This window comes from Ambystoma mexicanum, chromosome 12 (assembly GCF_040938575.1).
Source record: "Ambystoma mexicanum isolate Mex_15411 chromosome 12, UKY_AmexF1_1, whole genome shotgun sequence".
In the NCBI taxonomy this organism is placed as follows: domain Eukaryota; kingdom Metazoa; phylum Chordata; class Amphibia; order Caudata; family Ambystomatidae; genus Ambystoma; species Ambystoma mexicanum.
In genome coordinates this window covers 603,604,020-603,621,467 of record NC_090936.1, presented here as the reverse complement: position 1 = coordinate 603,621,467, position 17,448 = coordinate 603,604,020, and the positions used below count along the sequence as shown (strand labels likewise).

The 17,448-nt window shown below is 45.3% G+C and overlaps 1 protein-coding gene across 11 annotated transcripts in view; it reads left to right on the top strand.

Moving 5' to 3' along the window:
- The window catches only part of SLC43A3 (solute carrier family 43 member 3), a 918,364-nt gene that overhangs the window by 531,032 nt on the left and 369,884 nt on the right, over positions 1–17,448 (top strand). The window lies entirely within an intron of this gene.

Below are 17,448 nucleotides of genomic sequence, written 5' to 3'. Positions count from 1 at the left end.
CCAAAACAGTTCTCCTGAACATCCGTGAACACCTGTTTTCTAACCTTCATTCTAATCTCCCCTCTGTCCTCATGTTACCTGATCTCCCTTCTGCCTTTGACATGGTCAACCATGACATCCTGCTCAATCGTCTCTGTGATAACCTGGGTATCACTGATCAGGCCCTGGCCTGGCTGACCTCGTTCCTCTCTGATCGACCCTCCCAGGTCCATCTTGGGTCCTTCCTTTGCTCTATCTCTCTACCTGTGGTGTTCCCCAGGAGTCTAACCTCTCTCCCTGGGTGTTCAACCAATACCTGACATCTCTCGCCCACTGCATTAGCGCTCTCTGCTCCAACTTTCAGTGCTAGGCAGATGACACACGGCTCATTTGCAGGCTCCCCTCTGCCACCTCTTCTCCTTTTCTCATCTCTGACTGTTTGTCTGCTATCCAGGAGTGGTGTGCCGCCAACAATTTCTGCCTTAATGCCAGTAAGACACAGATTCTCCTCATCGGCACATCTGCACCCTCCTTTCCTGTCACTCTCTGGCTGTCCTCCCTAGGCCCTCTTCCTGCTCCCACCTGTGAGGCTGAGAACCTCGGGGTCATCTTCAACTCCACACGCTCCTTTTCTCCTCACATCTCGGACATCTCTAAGAAGTCACACTACCAACTGCACCTCCTCAGAGGCATTCTTCCATTCCTCTCCTTACCCCAGAAGCATACTGTCTCTAGAGCTAAGGTTCTCTCTAGGCTGGACTACTGCAACAGCCTCTTTCTAAATCTGTATGCTTCTACTCTCCGCCCTCTGCAACTCATCCAGAACAGGAATGGAAAACTTGTCCTTGGCCTCAAGCCCAGGCATCGTATCTCTCCAGCACTGAAATCACTGCATTGGCTCCCAGTGGCTGCAAAGATTAAGTTCAAGACCCTCTGCATTGTCCACAAGGCCTTCTGGGGCCTGGGTCCACAATACCTCCAACTCTCACTTCATAAATGCCTTCCTATTCGAGCTCTTCACTCCTTCAGCTCCAACTCCCTCATGGTCAGCCGCTTCTCCAAGCAACAAGTTGGTGGTAGATCTCTTTTTTGCAGCTGGGGTCTCCCTCTGGAACAGCCTCTCTGCCTCTCTGAAACTTGAGGAGAACCATCTCCGGTTCCGGAAGCACCTCAAGACCTTCCTCTTTGCTTCTGCCTTCCTCCTTCCTCTCCCCTGCTGATTTCCTGTCTGATACTGCACTGGTCACCTGCCCACTCATTTGCACACCTGCACTGCCTCCCGACAATCCTTGCACTTGGGTCTATATCTGTAACCCTACAGTCCTCCTACCTGCACTTTTGGACACCTGCTGTCTACATATACCCTTGCACCTGCCACCTGCTGGTGGCACTTCTTGTTATTGTTTTGTTCCCCCCCCCCTTTCCCCTGGCACTTTTCCTCTCCCCCTCCCCTGCACTTGCGCAATCTCAATGTCACTTGGCCTAGTAAGATCATTGTCTCTGTCCTCCCTCTGTTCCCCCTTCCTTGCCTCGTCACACCTTGAAACACTTGTGTATTGGTGCGTTACAAATGCCATATCATATCATTAGCATACTACAGTAGGACATTAGACCCAGGGATGAGGACACTACGCATGCAAACAGGCACTGGCTGCTGCCGCATTCGCAGTAGACAAGTCCGTGAGTATTACGATGGAATGCAGCACCACTCTCTAGAGACCCAAAAGTACATTCACAACACAGCGAGGGTATGATATGTTACTGTCAAACTGATCTCTCAAGATAGTGAGGTGCCGACTTGTCAACCCTGCGACTTTCATTGCAGAGCATATAGAGGACAAAGATTATGTGCACGACTGCACCGCCAACATAGATAAACTACAGCAACATTCCAAAGGTACAGGAGAACGCACTTGATGAGGGGGGAAATGTACTTTATATTGACAGGTCTTCAACAATTGACCAGACAACAGGGGAAAGACATACTGGGGCAGCAGTAGTGAGATTAAAAGAGGACGGGATGAGTGAGGTGGTGACAAGTGCACGTTTACCATCAAATTCTTCAGCACAGGCTGAGGAGCTAGCAGCTTAATATTGGCACTGGAAAACAGCAGACACAAGGAAGTGACAGTGTATTCCAATTCAGCCTATGTGACATCCGCACTGCATTCTGGGCTCTCACGTTGGCTGAGAAGGGGTGTCAGACGTGCTCATGGGTCACTGGTGCAGCAAGCACTCCTATTGAGCAGACTGATGGAGGCACTCCAATTCCCACTGAGCATGGCAGTGGCGAAGTGCCAGGCCCACATGAGGGGGGAGGACCCCATCTCTAGGGTCAACAAGGCAACAGATGTGGAAGCAAAATGCACCGCTTATTTTGGGGACATTTTAGAAATGGATGTTTCATCCACCAGCGCGCAACTTTGTGCAAACAATGATATAAAAAGAAGTATGTTACACCATCCTATTCATATGAGGAAGGAGGTACTTGCTGCTCATGTTGGAGAAGATTGGTTCTGTCCTAATTTGGCAGAACAGGTGGCAGAATTCATGACTAATTGTCTAGTGTGTAAACAATTTACAGCAGGTCATTCTCTAAGGGTAGTGAGAGGAGTTATACCTCGCCCAATGGGATCATTCCAACACCTTCATATCCACTTTGTTGACATGCTTCAAATATGCCAGGGTTACAACTACAAGATAATGGTTGCATGCCCGTTTCCTGATGGATCGAAGCTGGTCCCTGTTCCCATCCTGATGCCAAGAGAATGGCAAAATTCCTGGTTAGTGAGATTTTCCCACAATGGGGCATGTGTAAGGTCCTGCAGTCTGACAACGGTCCTCACTGCGCCAATGAGATGTTTCTCCACATCACAACCTAGGAGATTAGTAAACATTGTAGGGGCCGTGAGCTTGAAAAGCTAGGCATCTTATGTTTATTTGTAATAGGAATTCCTGTGAAAAGCAACTTTTTGTTTAATGATTGGGTATTTTTAAAAGAAGTTTGGGAGGTGGAGGGAAATTAACGGGTTGATTATACGTTTTTAATCTGTGTTAATAGGTTGGTTGTTGGTGTGCACTGGGATCTGCTTTGCCGTGACTTGAGGGATTGTAAGCCGCGTATAGTTTACACAGACTTCACTTCCCAGAGCCACGAGCGTCGGTCACCCTTGTCCCCGCGTCATCCAGTGCCGACAGAGCCCTTTGTGCTGACGCGAAGTCTGTTTAGGCCTGTTTACGGACTGGAGACGGCGTGCGGCGAGAAACGCTGCTAGTTCAGAGCGCGGACATTGACTGCCCTCATTGATACACTATTGGGATGAAGATGGATGAGATTCCAACTAATGCAAGTTATTCTCACATATAGTTGAAATCATGGGACAATGGGTGTGGCCATTTACAACTTAGAAGTTTGAACAAAATTCGAGCGTTTGGACTGGAAAAAAGGGACATAATGTTAGCTTCCCTGAATGCGTGCTCTGCAGTAGCACATGCTTTGGAAATTGGGGAATTGCTTTTAGAGCTGGATTTGGACCTCATTTGCTTGACAGAAACATGGTTTACAGATGAGTCTCAAACCATGTTCCACAAGCTTGTACCTGAGAACTATATTATTCAAGCGATTAACAGAGAGGATAGGAGAGGAGGGGGTATAGCCATAATCTATAAAGCATCAATGAATATCTCACATATGAAAACATTAGATTGGAATGGAAATCTATAATTTGGAGAATTCTCTATTCTAATTTCCCATACTAGGGCTATAAAAGTGGTTTTGGGCTATAGACCACCAGGGTCATTGGGAGATTTCCTAGACAAACTAGATGCTTACCTCACCCTAACAGGAAGCAAATATAAAGAGCTCCTGTGTGAGGGGGACTGGAACATCTGGGTGGATAATGATGCACTCGGTTGCCTTAAAAGAGATTCTGGATAATCATAGTTTAGAGATTATCACTAAAGAGTCCTCACATAAGAAGGGACACTGCTTAGATTTGCTAGCAGGAAGGGGGAATGTGATTCAATGCCGTAAATCCTTGCCACTCTTGTGGTCAGATCACTATGTACAAGTATTACAAGTATGTGAATTAGGGGGAAGGGAATTACTTGAGGGGAGAGGACGTGAAGCCACTTCAATATGGAGCAGAAAATCAGATGATCTGGATAAGATCCCAGGAGAGGAAGTAGAATCAACGTTGGAAAAGCTTGATGCAGAGCTTCACTGCGAAGAGTTTTTCAAGAAGGGGGCACAGATTTTGGAAGAGATCTGTGAAAAGTATGCACCTCTAAACCTGAAAGTGATAAAAAAATCCAAATCGTGGTTTGGACCTGCACTAACTCTTATGCGTAAACAGTTACGCCAGGCAAACAAAAGGTGGAGAGTTTCCAAACAGGACAGAGATGTAGCGAGGGTGAAAATCCTGTCCAAGGAATACAAACGATCTCTCTTCATGGCAAAAAAAAAGAGTTCCTCCAAAAACAAATTAAACTGGCAGGAAACATAGCCAGAGCACTATTTGATGAAGAAGCAAAGTTCAGGGATCCAAAAATCCTGGATATCCAGGAAAATATTTTCAAAGTGAAAATGGGAGAAAACTGGGAGGAGCCCCCAGAAGAGCTAAAAGATCTAAGGGGGGAAGCTGAGGGCTTCCATTTTAAAAGTGTTGATAAGGAAACAGTGCTGACCCAGATACACCAACTGAAACCTACCAAGAATTTTGCATTCCCTATACCGGTGTGTACAGCCATTCGGTTGGCTGCTAATCTTGCACCATTCCTAACAAAGTTTATAAACAAATCTTTAATGGAGGGTTATGTTCCAAATACCCTGAAGGGAGCATTGGTAAAACCTCTATTGAAGAAGCCAAAATTAGATCCAACTGTCTTTAAAAATTACTGCCCAGTAGCCAACTTATGTTGGCTGACTAAGATCTTGGAAAAACTGGTTTGCGGTCAATTTCAGGACTTTTTGGACAGTAAGAATATCTTGGATGAATGTCAGTCGGGGTCCAGGCCTAATCATGGAACCGAAACTGCTTTATTGGCAGTTCAGGACGATTTACTGGAAGCCGCGGATAGAGGTAGATCGACAATCTTGTTAATGCTGGATCTATCCGCGGCGTTCGATACAATCAACCATAAAATCATTCTCCAACAGATTGGGATGGTGGGAAGAGCTTCAGAAGTAGTGGTAAAATGGTTTAGCTCATTTCTGAAGGATAGGACCCAGCGGGTAACACTGGGAGGGTTTCTATCAGAATTGTTGTGGCTAAAATGCAGAGTTCTACAGGGGTCAGCACTGTCACCATTGATCTTCAATCTATACATCCGGCCACTATTTGACATCTTACGGAAGTATGGATTGAGATTCCATTCGTATGCTGACGACACCCAGATTTATGTGGAAACAGAGAACATAGAGGAGGCCTTTGAAAAAATTGATCAGTGCAAGCAGGAAATAAAAAAATGGATGGCATGCAATCAGCTGCAGCTTAATACAGCCAAAACAGAGGTAATCCTATTTAGTGCAGGAAGTAAGGTGAGGGCGGAAAAACAAGAGATGACCCCACTGGTCCTAGGTAAAGATATCCAGTTCTCAAAGAAAGTAAAGAATCTGGGATGTATATGGCAGGAAAACCTGGGCTTTGAAGCCCAGGTAGGTGCCAAAGTGAAGGCTGTATATTATTCGCTACGCATGCTTAGGAATGTGCTTCCGTACGTGGCAGCGGAAGACCATGCAGTGGTCGTGGGGGCCTTAACCAACTCCCATCTTGATTACTGTAACCGTTTATTGACAGGGATTCCCATCAAACAGATGATGAGACTTCAAAGGGCACAGAATGCAGCAGTTAGGCTGATAGCCCATTTGGGAAAAAGAGAATGTGATGCCCTCACGGAGATCCCTTCACTGGCTGATGGTGGAGGATCGGGTCAAGTTTAAGATAGCCTGCCTGATGCACAAGTGCTACTATGACAATGCACCAAAATATCTTAGTGCTAAGATTCACCATCTTGAGCCATCCAGAGACCTTAGATCGGGTGATAAAATGCTAATGGCCATACCTCGGACTAAGCAGGTCTCAAAGGGAGACGGGAGGTTTTCGGCCTTTGGACCAAAGGTATGGAATCATTTATCACTTATCATCCGTTCATGCCTATTGCTGGAAAACTTTAGAAAGGCATTAAAAACCTTCCTCTTTAGGTAAATCTAAGAAATCTATATGCCAGCCGCTACATTGTGAACATTCTGATTGTTCTGGTCATTTTGATCGATACAAACTTAGTAATCATCTGCGCCCGAATGCAGTTCAGTCTGCCTGGAGCGTGTTTAGAAATCCTCAAAATCAACCTTGTTGGGAATGCAACACCAATTCTCTTGTGTCAATTACCCGCAAGCAAACTGGGTGTGTGAGCGCCTCAACAGGCTGCTCAAAGAAGGCATCGCCAAAATTAAAAAGACCATTAACAAGCGCTGGCTGCAGTGTCTTCCATTAGGACTATTTTCACTGCGAAATAAACCAGGGTCTGGCCACCATTTAACCCCACATGAGGTGGTGCCAGCATGGCGCATGAGACTTCCTCCCAATAGGGCCTTGATAGATGTAGAAAACATTTCTGATGTATTGGGTCAAGAAATGTATGACTACACTGCTTCCTTGATGGCTAGTGCCTCTTTTATTTCTTGTGAACTGCAGGGACAACAGGAGAGGCCTGAGGCAAGAGAAGAAAACAACAACCCAAAAGAAAACTTATGAAACCTTCACAGTTGTATCCCGTAGATAGTACGTTTGAGGGTTTTTACGTGTCGCTTGTACAAGCCTTGGTTTACAGGACCATATACAGTGGAGCAGGTCACAGGCAGTAAAGTTGCATGTTAAAAAGGCCTGGAATTACGCCTCACCCTCCCACCCCCCTTTTGTTTTTACTTTAAATCTGTGGAGATCCGGACTCCAGAGGCGGCAGCACTGGGGACATTTTGCCCTACAGTGGAGGACCATAGTTATGGTTTCCCCCCTCCCCCTGCTAAGGCTAAGATGTGTGCTCCAGGAGGGGAGTCTTTCCTTGGTCACCTGAATTGAACATATGATTTCCCTACAGCTCCCATAATCCTTAGAGACTGCATTAGCAATTTAATTGGATTCACCTGAAAAGAAAGGCAACACAGCCTCCCTGAACAGTGTTGGGACACGAAAGCGCTAGGAGGAGGACAACAGCAGTACAAATGCAGTATAAGGGATCCAACCCTGTGAACATTTTTGCAAGATTTGGGATCTAACCCAGTGAATTGGACACTTTGGGATTTAACCCAGTTATTTTTTTGCTTTCTTCAGGTAGTATATTGGCCAGGATTTGGAGTGCGCGCCTCATTGCCCCTTTTGTTTTTACATGTAATACAAAAGGGGTGTGGGATAGTTTTCAAGAAAAGAAAGAAGTGTTCTCAAATAATATGTCAGGATGCGGTAGCCTGGGGTCTTCCTTCCCCACGTTTTGAGCAGGGGTAAGGTTGGCTCTTGGAGCACAGTATTCTCTCGAGCTTTCCGCAGCACGAGATGACAGTTCTGTTCCAGCTATCTGAGCCATCGATGGCAAAGTCTCGTTTCACCTGAAAGTCTCTTTCCTTCGAGGACCTGACGTATTCAAATAACAAAAACAATTAAACAGTCTCTTTTCCTTGGGATTTGGGTGACAACTTTCATCCTGGGATTCCCCTCTTCTGGGTGAAAATCTCCTGAAAGTTCATTAATGATATCAGGACCGCAGATAGCTAAGCTCTCTCACTTTCAAGGGCATGTCATGTTCCAAAATAAAGTTCATACAAAAAGTTCCTTTAACAAATGAAAGTTCAATTCCTTGTTTTACTTAGGGTGAGGATTGTTCACCCCGGGTCCCAATCTTTTGGGCACTGAACCCTCTCGATTCTTTACCACAGTTACCACTGTAGGGTGATGGTTTCACCCGGGGAGACCCTTTTCCGGTCCGGGCGCTGACCCTTCACGCATCGTATTCCACAATGTATATATCGGTTCTTTTCTCTATGAACCTTGGATGACAGCTTCACCCATGGATCTCCTTTGGTCAGGCTCAGACCCTTCTCAAATCTCAGCTGGATCTCCCTCGGTCGGGCTCAGATACTTGTCTTTACTTTCACAGTTCACTTTTACACCGTTCAATGTTTGCGGGATTGACCTCCCTTACTTTTCAACAGTTTGTAGATTAAAGTCTTTAGATTGTACTGGGATTTTGCTTGATCCTCAGTATGACCACTTTGACCTATTTTGGTGGCCCTCCTATGGCCTTTTGGCATATGTAGTTTCAATCAAATGGGTATCGACCAGAGTCTCTCGAGTTCACACCCACGTGGTGCTGGTTCCTTCTGCAGCTGGTCTCCCCTCAATTCTTTTTACAGTTCATTGAACAGTTCAAACTGGCCACTTTGTGATTCTCTTTCAACACAGCCCAGTTCTTACTGGTTTTCCCCTCGACTCACTGGCTGTGATGAACCACTTGACTTTTCTCTTCTCTGGAGTCAAGGCTGGCACCAGGGGCGCGGGAGCTTCCCCTGCTCCTGCTTTTTCGGCATAGGCTTGCCCCGTGTACCATTGACATCTGCTGATAAAACACTTGTGCTATTGTTCGCAGTCTTAGGCTCTCTTCCATGAAAGTTCCGTGGGTCCGGGCCTAAAAGGGCAAGGTCACTTCTCTCCTCGCCACCCTCTCGATTCCTGCCGCCTTTCTCCTTTTCTTGAACTGCTGTGCTTGATTAGCCGTCTCGTCGGGCTGTCTGCCGTGCTCGTATCTTTATTTTATTTTTTGATCGGAGGAAATGGGCAGGGTCGGCTCGCATGGTCGGACTGGACCATAAAACTGTCTAAGGCACCAATGAAAAAGTGGCCTGCAGTTGCAAATGGATATTCGTTCCTTTAGTCACAAACTGTTTGAATAGTACCCAAGGGGGTGTTTTTGTTAAAATGTAAACAAATTGTGATATTTAAAGAATATTTATTCAGCAACAATGGTCAAAACTACTTGCTGCATAGTGAAGTAACTCATCAAACAGGCCCACATTGGCCAAAAAAGTGGCCCATTTTGACTGGTCTACACCTAGCATTTGGCATTTTTGGTATGGGTATTGCCCTATAGGCCAGTCTGAGTCTGTCGGCTCATCCATAATGGGCGAGGGGGCGTCCACCCAGTGGCCCCCTCACCCATTATGGAGGAGCCGCAGAGCCAGACCAGTAAAACAGTGAGCACTCCCTCCGCTGCTTTTTCCAGCTGAGTGAATGCTCCAGGGCTGGCTGACCTGTCAGTTCCCAAGCCGCACATGCTCACTGAGCCATGCAACGCTGGGGGTGTTTTGCTGTGCCAGCCTTGCATAGCTCATTCGAAATGCTTGCTGGGGGAACTGCATGTCTGTATGTGGGAGGGGGAGCTCCTGCGCCCCCTTGCACGTACAGACACGGCAACCTGGAGCAGGGCATTTCAGCACCCACATGCAGGCCCCTGCAGAAGGTACCTTTATGTTCATTTCTTTTTTATTTAAATATGTTTATGGATGCTTGCATGTTTGTGTTGTGAGTGTATGGTGATTGGTGCTCGTATGAATGATAGTGATTGCTGTGTGAATGTGTGTGTGTATGTGTTTGTTTTGGTCCGTTGAGATGATTTTGGCGAGTGGGGGTAGAGAGGGAAGGAAAGGAGGGTTGTACAACAAAGGCATTTTAAAAAAGCCTTTGTTGCACAATCCCCCTACCCACCTGCCAAAATCAGCTCTCCGTTTGAGGCGTTGTGGAGTCCAGGGGACAGGGATGGTCTTTTTTTTTAACTGGATACCTATCATAGATGTCCATTCAAAAATCCCATGCTTTCCCCCTTCAGCCCCCAGTGCCAATTGCAAACTGTTTGGCTTTTTACCCATTTTTTTAAAGTATGCTCTAAAATGCAAAATTTTAACCCCTTGATTGGTTCAGGCTCCCTCGCTGCGCTTGGTCACTATGGCATTTTTGTGGGAAATATTTATGCCCCTCCACTTGAAAAATTTACCAGTTCCCACTGGCCCTCAGACTGGGAAATGGGTGGGGAGAACCCAGGGTCTGTGATGGGGTGGGAAGAGCCCAGGGACTGGGTAGGAGTGGGATGAGGGGGCCCAGCTACTGTAATGGGAGCTGGTGGGGGATCCCAGGGACTATACTGGGAGACGGGTGCGGTGACGGCATGCAATAGTTCATAGTTGTTTGTACTTACTGTCCATTTGGCATTTTTGTGGTCGTCCGGCCCTCCCAGATTTTGCTCAGGGGGAGCTAGGCCAAAACAGTTTGAAGACCTCTGGCCTAAAGGAATGGGATGAAAGTGCCAAGTTACTGACCTGGGTGGAGAATTAAGCTAGACCAATGCCCATATTACCACTAAAGAAAGCAGCATTATGTTTCCAGAATGATGGAGCAATAAAGATTGGGGGAAAAAAAGCCTGCAAACAGACAAGTGTATCCAAGCGTGTAGGTTGGAACGGCAGTGTTAATGGATCATTATTGGGTGTGCACATCTAAGGCGTATGAAAAGCTACCACCTAACTGGGGAGGAGTATGCTCACTAGCACACATCAATACGCCAGTACTAGTGGTGCCACAAAAATATGTCAAAACAGAAGAGTTCCCTAAGGTGGATGATGCCAGAAGAAAGAAGAGGTCAGTAGAAGTGAGTAGAGTGAAGAGACAGAACTACTTGTCGTGGTCATCGGAGGCACCTCTGGACGACATACCACTTGAATGCTGATTGTTCAGTAGGACAGAAATGTTCTTCGCGTCAGTAGTTCCAGCTGTGCAAACATAAACAAATGCAAAATGGCTCCACATTACGAGGTGGGAGCTGATGCAGACTATAAACTCAACTGTCAACGCCTTCAATGCCATAAAAGAAGAGCTCCGAGCAGCAAGTTGGATGGCCCTCCAGAACAGATATGTTCTCGACTTTCAGATGAGGAGTTTGTGCCAAGATCGGGTCATCTTTCTGTACATTTGTGCCAGCAAACGATGAAGCAGATGGCACACTAACAGAAGCAGTTACCAGAAAATACACACCAAAATGGAGGAGGAAGCGAAGGGCACGGGAAAAGATCAAAGCTGGCTGTCGTATATATTTTCATGGATGCCAACATGGATGGAAGATGGACTTAAGGTATTACTAGCAGCACTAATAACTAGTAATAACTAGTAACACAATGTGTGATTAAGATATGCATCGCGCAATGCTGCAAAACCACAGAAAAGACAATAAGGATGAGGGTGTTGGTAAATAAAAATGGTGAGGAAGACAAGATAGAATTAAGAAATAAGACTAGGACACAGATAAAGGAGTGTCCATTGTTCCCGACCAAGATGATCATATTTGATGATCCCGTTGACTACAAGAAGTAATGGGCAAAGTGGGTGTGGTGCAACCCAGAAGGAGACTGCTGTTACATGACCTGGAGTTTGGATGACCATGCAAATTACTATGGACATCTTGGAGGAGCAGAAGAAGATATAGCTGCCAAAGGATACAGTGAATAGATTTGGAGATGTGGTCGACCGGTCAACCATAGGGTGACTGAAGAGTGTCCCTGGAATGCTCTTCATGATCCCTATATGCATGACAGCCTGAAGGCTAAGAAACGAGAGATGTCAGTCACTGTTTGGCGAGCCCCCAGTAGAGCCAGTGACTTCCACATATATGAACAGATATTCTCTTAGACAACCATTCAAACCCTATCCAGCTGATGTCTTTGGCGAATACAGATGCCTCAACATTGGACATGGTTGACTAACGATAAATATCCAGCTGTGCTGATGTCCTAGAGACACTATGACATAGTAACGTTAGCCATAAAGCAAACTCGCATCCCTGCAGAAAGTTACATGGACACACACGTGCACACACGAAGAACGTGCTCACACAGTTCTGTAGATAGAGGACAGATACATATACACACTGTTAGAAACCTTTCCTTTTCATTAGCAAAATGCAGAAACGCAAGAAAGTAAGAGATGCAGAACAAGCTTGCAGCCGCTTATTCCATCTAACCATATGGAACTACAGGGTTGTATAAGGAGCCTGGAAGAGCCAAGAACCACTAACCCATAAGGACAATAGTACAATACTGACATATAGAAATCATAGCATAACTGTAGTAGAGTTACATGAAGCTGCAGGCATCATAATAAGGGACGAAGGAAAACATATTTTGCAGCACGCTGCTCAGAACTGGTGCTCGCAGCCAAGGTCAAAGGCGAGCAGAACATTCCTGGCACCAGGGACAGTGAGACACCTGCCAAAAAGCAGAATAAATCCTCACTAATTGCAGACCAAAAAGCTCAGTTTTGCGATCCTCACCCACCTGGTGCTGCCGAGCCAAACAATAGCCATTTACCTGCAGTGGGAATCGGACAAGAAATTATACATGTGTTGTATAACAACGTTGCAACCTGCAGGCACTCTCACAAGCTAGCTGGATATACCAGTGGCAACAATGGGGACACATAGTTTTTCTCATCACCTTGAGAAGGTGCACTAAGCACTGAGAACAGAGAGGGGTCCCAGGCCTGGGGAGACCTGCTCCAGCCAATCAGGGATCACAAATCATAGGGTCGAGGGTAATGGGAAAAGGCCAATGGTGGTTCTGCGACCCTGCAACAACGTAATAGATCGTTTTTGGGGGAAGTCTAAGGCGAGACTATCTGACATGGAAGGATCAGTTAGCTAACTTCTATAGGTGCCGCCTATAGGCACTACCACTCCAGCCACCCTATAGTCTGGGCTCATAGGTTTTTGGGGAAGGGTTTGAAGTTGTGACGACATTTGCTAACAAAAACTCTCGACACAGGCTCAGGAGCTGTGATTGCTGAAGAATAGTTTTCCTGTGTGATCCCTGTCTGTTTGGATAATAAAAGACAGTTTGACCTTGCCCTTGGCTGAGTCCTCCGTTATTGCCAGGGGAGGGTTCGTTGGGCCTGGGCACTCGGCTGAATGGTGACTGTGTAGCACGAACCTCGGTCCTCTGGCATACCTTAAGACTAGCGTGTGACTAGCATATAGTTAAATGAGAGTGGGGTCTCTTAGACACCCCCATGCGTGTGTGCACGCGTGGCCATGTTGCTTGACTAGTTAGTCCTGATTGGATGTTTGCCAAAACCTTGAAATATGGATGGCTATGGATTGGTGCCTGGAGTGAAGGGGATTTAAGGGGGTAGAGGGGGTGTATGTGTGATTGTTCTTCTGAAACTAACCAGGACACTGCTGAAGAGATGGGATGTCCCTCAGGATCCTTGTTGCTGCCTGGACTGCTGTACGCCTAATCCGTCCCTCTCTGTAATATGGGAACTAGCCTCCTTCCATTCATCACTTCTTGCTGTAACGAAGGACGTCATTTAGGGCTTGCCTGGGGTAGCAACTGCAACCCCCTGAGGTCTCCCCTGCTACCCCTAAAAAAAAAAAGCATTAAAAACAAAACAAAATGGATGCTCCTGGGCTGTTGCCAGCAGCATGTGGCTTTGTTTCTGAAGTGGCTGGTTTGCTGATAGCTATAGCCAAAAAGATAGCTCAGTGGGTTCAGCGCTCGTGGCTGCAATGTGCGTGTGATCTGCAGGTTGTAGGTGCGGCTCCCGGCAAGGTCAATTTATCCTTTCATCCTGCTGAGGTTGATAAATGAATACCAACACAGTTTGGGTGATGTTGTAAGTATATTTGTTCTATATGAAGCGTTTAAGCGTAAGTGCAATATAATAACACATCATTATCGTTTGGACTTGGACATCTGCCTGCATTCACAGTAATTTGGTAAATGGGCCTATACACTTTGATATTAATGATACATATGGTGATATATTTTTGTATGACATCTATATCACTTTACAGTGATATTGTAACCATATTTTACATAGCCTACTTAGAAACAATGCTATGTGATGCCACTTCCTGTTTTGTCAAGAGGTGAAAGGTTGTGTTCCATCACTTCCTGTGATGTCACTTTGGAGTTGTGTAAAATGGCACCACTTCCTGTGATGTCATCAGAGGTCAAGGGTCGTGTGATGTCCCTTCCGCTACCCCTGACATTTTGGTGCTATGACGTCCCTGCCTGTAACAGCTATGCCATCAGTCGGCTCCTTAGCATTTGGTTAAGGTTTGACATTGATCATGATCTTCATCCCTACATCCGTTTTTGCCATTTTCTTGCATTGGGCAATCACCATCCTGACTACACAGAATCCAAACATTACTAACACCAGTATCACTCCAAGAACCTTCAATATATATGCCAACCACTGTGGAATCCATGAAAACAAAGAGGCAAAGCATCTGTCATCTTCAATGTCGTCTGTCTCGTCTTCCATCTTGGCATGAAGGTCTGTCAACAACGTTATGACCTCTGTCAAAGTTCTATTCTGGTTATTGTGAGAAGGTATGAATGTGCAACATGATGGCTTGGTATTTTTGGTGCACACTCCTCCTTCCATTGCTGTGATCATATCAAGGACATATCGGTTCTGGAGGGTCAGCAGTCGTATGGCCCTCAGCTCTTCTTTAATGGCTTTGAATCCCTTCATGGTAGCATTGATTGTCTATAAAAGCTCCCACCTAGTGATCTGTAACCATTTGGCATTCACCACTGTTCAGATTCCAGGCATAAATATGGTTGTCATTATCATGGCAGTCTTACTGAACAACTTGTGCTCCTCCGGAATAGTGTCATACGCTGCAATTGATTTGGCCGAGTAGTAATGTTCTCTTTTTATCCATAAGAGTTCAAGTGATCTTCTCTTTCCACATGGGCATCCACTTTGGGAAAATCACCAATGTCCAGATCGCTCTGAGGAATCGCTTATGCTGGAACATGGATCAGTACAAGGGAACATACTCTGCCCTAATCCTTGGGCAACTTCATATAGGCTCTAGATCCACAAGCCCAATATCGATTCATAAGGACTGCTGTCCCTTGTCACATTCTGGGGACATCAATTGTGGTCTTAAATTCTTTATATCCCACATGGTTCTTTCTATGCCTTTGAAAAGATAGTGTTGCATTAACTAACAGGATCACATCTACTGGGCCTGATTCATCTTTTACCCATGGGAATAGATTGGAGAGCTTGCCCCTTGATTTAAGCATCCATCATTCACTTTCTGCACTTCTTGCACGTAGTCCACCTTCAGAAGATGTGCTGCACCGGACACCATTCCTTCTTCCCACCCCTTCTTGGTATGCACTTGTCGATAGACAAACATTTGAGTTTGTTCCCAACATCCAGGTGATCCTGCTATTTCTGTCACATCAGGACAATTCATTCTCTTAATTTCTTCGAGATCACCTCATCCTGTTCTGCAGCAGGATATACAAGCAGCGTGCTCTTCCACCAAGGCTCCTTCTCCATGTGTGTGGTCTTGATATAGTCATCCTGGTATGGAAACGACCAATTTGATCTCCATTGCAAGGTTGCCCAACTTCCTTGAAACTGTCCTCGAGTAGTGCATGCTGCAAGATGGCTGAGGCACTTTGCATTGTGTGTAGAAACCTCCTTCGAAATGAAAGTTCTTACTGTATTCATGGCAAAGTGGATGAGAGAGCAGACATAGCAACTCTCATCAGATGCTCTTTCCCCCACCTTTTTCATGTGTTAATACCACATGTTAATATTCAGGTGAGCTGAATTATCTTTATTTATCCCTTCATTATCATCCTCTGCATCTCTTTTATGTCTCCCAATATACTTAGAGAGATCAAATATGCTGTCATTATTCGTTTTCATAGTGGGGAGAACCAAAAAGAGCTCTTTCTTCGGTAGAAACAGTAGGATGATACAGACTGTGAAAGATGAGGAACAGAAAAACAACGAGAACAATCATGCAGATATATAACATGCATGAAAATCTGGGCAACCATTTCCCGAGCCACCCTACTGCTTGCTGAACTTGTTCACTCTCTATGATCATGCCATCTTCTTCATTAATCATTTTTAATATAATCATCACATTTCTTTTAAGTCTGCAACTGTATAATTTGTTCAATTAAAGCACTAAGGTGTCTTCTTATCACTGGACCATTGTTTAGGATCCTGTAAAAAAAAGTGTGAATATTAACATCTCTTGTAACAAGAGCAGGGTAAGATTGAAGTATGGACACAAAGACAGCAAACAAAAGCCGATGGACGTCACTGTTGGCAGGTACCATTTGTTTTTATCATTTAAAACAAATATTCTCCATGAAATGAATCTGAATACTAATCTTGTTTCCAATTTCTGATCAAGAACTGACGTTTAGGCAGAACTCTGATGCATTATTCTCTGCTTCAATATATTTCTAAAAGTTAATTTCAAAATTCGTGGAATTCTCTGCAAGTCCTTGCACTGCCTGCTAATATATATATATATATATAAGGAGTGTCTATTGAATTCCAGTCCAAATAAAGCACATATTAATCACTTGTTGCTTTATCGTCCTTCTTCTTAGTCATCGATCGGGTCTGCACATGTGGAAATTCTTCTTATCTTGCTTCTGAATCCGCAACAGTGGGAGGGAAGGTCTCGCCTTTTATAAATCTACACGTCGTTTAAGTTCAACCAAGATCTTCTTCCTTGCATCTTAACTGCAGAAGGGGACACTTCTTGAACACAGATTGGACCATGAAAGTGAGGCTCATGCCACTTCCTGCAGAAATTCTTGATCAAGACTAGTTCCCCAACATATAGCTTAGGTGGTGGTAATGGTTCACTTGGATTGGTTGCTGAATTATCTTCTTCCGTATTCTTAGACCTTCCCACCTGACGCTTGACTTGATCTGAAATGAAAGAAATACAATAATAATAATAATAATTGAGCATTTATATAGCGCTACGAACCCTCAGGTATCTGAGCGCTGCTTATTATTACCCACGGTGTGTGGTGCTCATTTATCGACCTCGGAAGGATGAAAGGCTGAGTTTGGCCCTGCCGGGATTCGAACCTGCGTCAGCAGGCTCTGCACAGGTGTCAAAGCGAGCGCTCTACTCGCTGTGCCACTTGACCGGCTATATTGTGATAGTGATAGTGATACATGTCAAATATTATGCATCTCATCACCTAACGTTTTGGCTGCACTCTGGGCATTACTCCTAATCCTTTCTCATTCGACACCCTGTAACTCGCTCATGCAGGGGGTGAGGTGGTGGTCCAATCTTGGCTGATTCCGAAGGGCATATAAGGCCTGAGGTAGACAATACAGCAATCCCTTTTTCAAAGTCAATTTAATCTTGGCAAGCCTTTCTTTGAGGAGGCCATTGAGTTTCTCACATAGCCCGTTCTCTTGCGGGAAATAAGCAGAAGAAAACTTGTGCTTTATGCTTAATAGAAGCCCTATCTGTTCAAATAGCTCATTGACAAAATGCGGCCCATTATCGGATTTTAGCACTTCACACACACCCCACCTCGGGAATACTTTGCACACTAAAAACTTTGCTGCACAA